Here is a 6,974-nt window from a genome sequence, read left to right as displayed (position 1 = left end):
AAAAAAAAAAAAAAAAAAAAGAAAAAGCAAGACTGTTTGGGAAAAGTTCGCAGAAAATCCCATCCTTTCAGCACGTTAGAACTGACGAGAAATATGCTACATTTGGGAGCCCAGCAGTTTTCCAATTTTTTTTTTTTTTTTTTTTTTTCTCAAAAAGGCTCAAGGTCTACTTTGCAATAAGTATGAAGCAAGGAGGGGATTTACAGCAAACCTTTCCCATTTCTCTAATAACTGATCCAACAGATAGCCCCTTTAAGGCAGCCTTGACAAGAGGATTTTTGTAAAAGTGGAAAGGGCTTTTTGCATGCAGCACAAATATCTTTGGGCCTTGGATTTTTATCCTTGCATCCCACCGCCATGTATAATAAAAGTCACCAGTAGATGTCCGAACTCCTCATTTTTCCCCCAGAACCCTCTGCTGCTGCTGACCTGCCTGCATTCACAGCAGAAAGCAGGTTATTTTAAAGTGTTCTACTCCATCCTCTGACTTGGTTGCATAGAGACAAGCTCGCCTTCTGTCACCTGAAATGTGATAGTAATCCCAGAGAGCTGCGAGGGATCTTTAGCAGGCCACACTGGTCACAAAAAATGAGGTCAGTGTAAAAAGAGGCGTACGCAGTACGGAGCAACACTCAGTTGTGTTCTTCCACAGGCTTCCCCCTCCCCCTGCTAGACAAAATATTTTCCTAGAAACTCCTGCTACTGCAAAGTTTTTTAACTCAGCCCGTTCGAGAGTGTTGCACACAAGACGCAGTGATCTTACCCTGAGCCTATCTATAGGATCTTCAGCTTAGGACTCTGCCCGCTCCTACTTCTGTGCTCCACTGCTGCTTGTGTCTCTGCCCACCTGCCTTCTGCCCAGCTTTGCTTCTGGGCGCTCCTGGGCAGAAAGAGTTGTTAATAAATGCCAAGAAAGAAGAGCGGAGAGGTTGGTGTCTGGTGATGAAATAGCTTCTACACTCCCACTTTCCTGCAATCTATCAAAAGAACTGAGAGGCAAGTCTCTTTTGTGCTCTAATACTTTTCCTAAGATGGCAGTTCGGGCACAAATCTGCAATCTGTTCTCTGCAGAGTCGTTGTCTCTTCTTTACCCTGAGGTTTCAAGCAAACATAGTAGACTAATGACAGTCATCTGCATAAATTTGCATCACAAACTCCTTGAATAGAATCAATATCTCCTCAGGGTCCGATTTGCAGTGGGTTTAGAGCAATGAAGTTTCAGTGACTTCATTTACCTGTGACACTAGGGCTGGCATTACCCTACTCAGTGATAAGCAACAGCTCCACAACGCTGTAACTGTTCCAAAACTTTTGGAAAATAAAACCTGCCATTTTAACGTTACGGTGAGCTAGATTAGAGGTGAATTCAATGGGCCTCGCACAAAGTCAGTGTGACATCACATACAGTAATGTCCAGTGCCACCTCTCGCTAGCTCAGATTTTTTTCTTATACCAGGGCAGAGCCACGTCCTATTCCTGGACCCACTTCCATTCCTCTTTAGTCTCTGGCAAAATGCATTTTCTTTCTGTCTCTTCTATCAGGCAACTCTTCTCAATCGTGTTCAGCTCCCTACTTAAGATTTCCAGAGAGATAACAGAAATGCTCAGAAATCTTTCCTGCCAGAGGAACTTGTTCACTGAATCCAGACAAAACTGGCCAAGGCCAGCCCCGAAGTTCAGTGATAATGAATCATGGCTGAATGCACCAGTGCCTGCTGAGTGCCTCTATGAAGTGAGAAACTGTTCTGAAGGTTACAGCATGGTAACGGTCTTCATGTTTCTGCCTTAATTTCTAATACAGATGGGATGGGGATAAGAATGTATTAGCATTAAGTGCATGCCAGTATCAAAGGTAGATTTACTAGCAGAGAGATCCAGCTGCAGCTTGCTTTGGCACTGATTTATAACACTCTTCTCAGTCCTCCCTCCTCAGCATTATGAGGCTGAAGCTCCAGATCCTTATAAAGATTTGCAACTTTGCAGAATCCTTAAGGAGGCAGGGTAGATCCATGGGGGTTTATTCTCAATGCTGACTCCTGTGACCTGCCCCGACACCAAAGGGCCAGGAACTAAATCACCCAGCACAACACTGCTGCTTTACCTCTGGCATACTCACCCCTCCCTGGGCTGGCCAGCCCGTGGGCTCCTGAAGGGGCGAGAAGCTGAGCAGCATGGCAACAAGGTCCAGTGTGCCAGTCTCCAGCTAGAGCTTTCTGCTCAGCCCCAGCCCAACCCTCTGATGCAAGCCTGGAGCGGGACGTGTTTGTGTGTGTAGGCTGTGTCCACCCCAGGAGCTCAGGGGCCACACAAGCCAAGAGCTGGCCCATAGTTCTTAGCAAATGGAGTTGCTATAAGAGCTTAAAATCAGTCAATAAATGCGCTTCAATTAAGTACTACAGTGAGGTCAGATTTCTTGTTTTTCCTGTTTAACTAGCAAGTTTCAAGACAGTCTAATAACGAACCCTCAGAGTACAGCTTATTACGGCATCTGAAAAGTTGCAAAATTGCGTACAACTTCGGTTTATTATACTCAATTAGTTACACTCCCTTTAAAAAAAAAAAAAAAAAAAAAAAAAGAGGGAGAGACAAAGGAACATGTCTCATAATGTAGGAACTTAATCCCAAATGCCTTGATGCCAATGCCAAGATTCCCATGGCTTTCAATTGACTGTGGGTCAATACAACAATAATAACATAAACCTGGAATTTTCCCTTATTGCTACTGATGTTAGACTAGTGTTTCCACTGATTTGCAGTTGGATTCTGTACCGCCTGCTCCCCTCTCCTGCTTTGAAAACATCCGCCTCAATGCTACAAACAGTCCTTGGTCTTGGCAAGCTTCTCGGGCAGGTAAAGCTGAGCCGATACCAGTCACACTGGAGCCGCCTGTGTATTGCAAAGGGAAAAAACGAACAGCATTTCAGTTCCCACCTGTTAGCCTTTAGGAGCCTGGCTCACTCAAGCAGCCTTGCAATGGTCCACATCCATTACCTCAACCCTCAGCAACAACGTGCACAATCCAGGCTGCCTTTTTTGAACCGTCTCGAGTCTGTTGCTCTAAATTTCCACTCATTTCACAGTTCAAATGCTCTTTTACTACCTGTAAACTGCAGGTGGTTAAAGTTTGATAGGGAGGTGAGAAGCTCCCTGCAGAGAAGAGCGGCAAATGGGACAAAGAACGATATCTTCAGTGCATACAGATTGGTGGTCCCATGAAAATCAGCACAAAACTTGTTAATTTAGAGGACACAGATAAATTATGGGGATGCCATCGACCCTCTGGCACCTCTGAGAGGATGTTCAGACTACGGGGAGCTATGGAAGAGTTCTAGCCCTTTTCCATGTGCTATTGCAAAGGGAGAATATTTCAGTCTGGGGACTGAATAATTCACCAAGAAATCAGCTGGCCAGTGTGGAAATAATTTTAAATGAACTGAGCCCTTAGGTATTACATTAACTGGATCTCTAGGGAAGGATGTGGATTATTGCAGCTGAATAGAGCCCTTATTTATCAGATGGAAAAGGTTAATGTCATTTCCTTTCCTTTCCTCCACGGTTTTTCTTACCACATCACCATTTATGGATAGCATGAGGTGCAGACAGTGTAAGAACACGTGCTTGATTGTTTAAATGACCAGAGCTGTTACTTTAATGGTGGGGGGTGTGTGGGTGTGGGTAAGAAATTAAGATTTCTTCTGGTTTCCTGGGGGGAATTACAGGGCTAGGAAACATAAAACACTGAGAAAAAAAAAAAAAAGGAAATGGGCTTGTGGAGCACCTGGTCTTTGATTTGACATCCAAGACTACCTAACTGGATGAGGGAATTTTTGCATTCTCATCTACTGTGTGTGCATAATAAGAACCAGGATCAAACTAATCTAATATCCTTATTACATACTATATAAAGAAAGAGTCCATTAAGAAAGGTCATTTTTTTTTTTACTCCTTAATGAAGTTTAAATACAGTTAAATTAAGTTCTACTAATAAAGAGTCTATACTTTTTTTCTAATTTGCCTCTGGAGCCTCAATAGCTGTTGACCTAAAGATAAATATCAGAGCAGTTCAGCTATCTATTATACGCTTTACTAATGATGTCAACAAGGCAATCCTAATACCAGCTATGGAGACAATTTCCATGGCAATAAGACTGAGAGCAGAGAAAGCTTAGATTAAGAGAAAAAAAAAAAAAACCCTCTTTTTGTGGTAGAAGACTCAAGAGACCTCAGTTTATTTCCCTGTCTCTAGCTCAGTATATCCTTAGGTAAATCACCTAGGGATATCTCCCTAGTGTAGTGACAAGGATGGACCTGAAACACACTGTCTGTTGTCAAAGTTCAAGACGAGGATGATCACTTCTGACCATCTGGGAATTCAAGGATGTAAGGACCTGTCTCCCTCTATGAGTCAATGAAGAAAGACAAGTACGGCATTTGTGTCAGGCTCTGAGACAGCTCTTCCTTCTTCTCAGTGTCTAGAGGTATTTGGATCACGCAGCAGAGGTGTCATGCATACTTCTCCTTGCCATGCCGTAGATAATAGATGGTTTGAGTTCCTCACCACCCGCTTGTTTCCAGAGCCAGCAGTAGAATTTAACTCCATGCTAGGCCCCATAAGTAGAAAACTGAATACAGCTGCTGGTCTGTCTGACTACACACAACTACAAGCTGTGAAAGTGCCTCCCAGCTTCGAGGTCCAGCTGCCTCCCTTCCCCTGAATTCAACTCCATGTTGGAGCCAAACTCCAGCACGCACCTTTCCTCTCTCCACATCCCACTGTCAACAGAAGGAAATCCAGATCAAAGGGACGATGAGGGTCAGGACCTCTGTGTATATGCTGGATGATTCTGAGGTAACCTTTTGGGCTCCAGCTTCCTATCTGTGAAACCGAGTCCGTAGCATTACCTTACCTTGCAAAGGTGTCTTGAGGACAAAAAATTAATATCTGGGGGCACTGCAGCAGGGATAGCTAATTCCAGCTCTGAATGAAATGAGGAGAAAGGTGCCCATTGACTTATATGGGATTTAGAATGAGCCCTTATTCATTTTACATTAGCCACCGAACAGCCATTTGAGGATAGCAGCGAATAACTATTAATACTTGTGCAGTTAAACAATCAGCATCTAAGTTATAATGGAGTAAATTAATGTATGTATCTAAGGCAACCACGATGTGACTCCTGAGCTGGCTTCATGAAGTGAGTATTTGCAGAACATGAAAAGAAGCACGTGTAAAAGCTGAGTGCATCTGTTCTGATTTTATTTTTTTTTTCTCCCCCCATACAGGAACAGCTTTCCTGGACAACCAAGCAGCAAGATATTACAACAAATAGTCTTTCACATAAAGCCAACCTTGACTTTGCTATAATTGCTATGTAAATATAATCCCACTCATCAATTAAATGCTACTCTCCTGGGCTGGAACATTATACATGTTCATTGAGATGGAATCCCTGTCAATTCAGTTTGCGAACTCAGTATTCATGTGCATTAGCCTTGGAAAAGAGAATGTGATTGCTTGAATAAATTCAGCCACCACCTCCTGCATCCCTGTATCAGTTGACACGCGTCAGTCTGACTGTAATATGGGTCCAGAAATATGTTGCCATGGAAATCCTAAATATTCAGTTCTTGGATAAATAGAAAAAAAGATACTTGATAAATACAAATAGCCCGGCCCTTGCCAACTGCATCGCTAACCCCTTAGTCTTAAGAAGTTGCTGAGAATCAGGAAGCCATTTTTTTCCAAAGTACTTGAAAAAGTCTTAATTTTCACTAATATTTATACTTTCAGGTCCCAGGTTCCTTAGTGAGCCAGGAAATCTCTCCCAGAACTTCCCATCGCATAAGTACAGTCTCTCCAGTGGGGCTACATTATGTTTGAGCGGTCTGGATCCAGCCAGTCCCACAGGCCAGAGGGTAATTGTTAATGGTCTCTGACCGCGTGGGTATTGCTACGCAGCAGTAGCCCTTGCACTCAGGATGACCTGCGCTTTCCGTCCCCGTACACCACCCACATGGGGCCAGCCAGTGTCTGACCCCTTGTTTTACGGTTATTGTTCTGTGTGACTGAACATTCTTAATAATTCAGCACGGTTCTATAGCTTTGCTGTTTCCTAAGCATAGTTGCAAATTTTACAACCCAAAATACAACCCATAACTAGATTTCCCTCTCGGGCAGAATCCAGCAGCTGTTTAACAACATACAACATCCCCTTGCAGCAGTTTAGCACAAGAAGTAATGTGTGTCATAACTAATTAAGCTGTAGGCAGTTCAGGCTGGAGACCAGTTCTGTGTTGGTAAAGCAACAAAACAGACCATTATGGGTCTGGGGGCATTAAGTAGTACTGTAATATTTTAAATCTCAGTAATTGCTGCTGGGGAGGAGAAATGCAGTTCCATGGAGCATAGGAGACGTTGTCCATAGATGTTGAGGTGCTGGAGCGTGTTTGAAGAAGAGCAACGAGGCGGGTGAAGAGTCTAAAGAACAAATATTATGAGGAGCAGCTGAGGGAACTGGGGGTGTTTAGTCTGGAGAAAAGGAGGCTCAGGGGAGAACTCATCACTCTCTACCTGAAAGGAGGTTGTAGTGAGGTGGGGGTCGGTCTCTTCTCCTAAGTGAAATGCGATAGGATGAGAGGAAACGGCCTCAAAAGAAGTTTTAGATTGGGTTTTAGGAAAATTTGTTCACTGAAAGGATTGTCAAGCACAGGAACCGGCAGCCAAGTGGTTGAGTCACCATTCCTGGAGATATTAAAAAGACCTGTAGCTGCGGCACTTAGGGACACGCTTTAGCGATGGACTTGGCAGCGTTGGGTTTACGCTTGGACTTGATGATCTTCAAGATCTTTATCAACCTAAAAGATTCTCCGATTCTACAGTAAAGCAAGCTTGGGGGCAAGAAGACTGTTTGGAACAACTTTTCTTCCAGCAAGTGCTGCAGAAACACTTTGCCATCCTCCTTCTTTTTTTTTTT

General features: G+C 43.5%; 1 protein-coding gene across 2 annotated transcripts in view; it reads right to left on the bottom strand.

The window, feature by feature from the left end:
- The window catches only part of KCNJ16 (potassium voltage-gated channel subfamily J member 16), a 38,454-nt gene that overhangs the window by 24,699 nt on the left and 6,781 nt on the right, over positions 1 to 6,974 (bottom strand). The window contains exon 3 of one of the 2 annotated variants that reach the window (XM_026861091.1): positions 764 to 880. The exons of the other annotated variant lie outside the window; for it this stretch is intronic. The gene's annotated coding sequence lies outside the window, so the exon portion shown is untranslated. The remainder of the gene's footprint in view (positions 1 to 763; positions 881 to 6,974) is intronic. 2 annotated transcript variants of the gene reach the window in all.

This window comes from Athene cunicularia (genome assembly GCF_003259725.1).
Source record: "Athene cunicularia isolate RWA chromosome 18 unlocalized genomic scaffold, athCun1 chr18_part1, whole genome shotgun sequence".
Lineage (NCBI taxonomy): Eukaryota > Metazoa > Chordata > Aves > Strigiformes > Strigidae > Athene > Athene cunicularia.
This window is presented reverse-complemented; position numbering and strand designations above follow the sequence as displayed.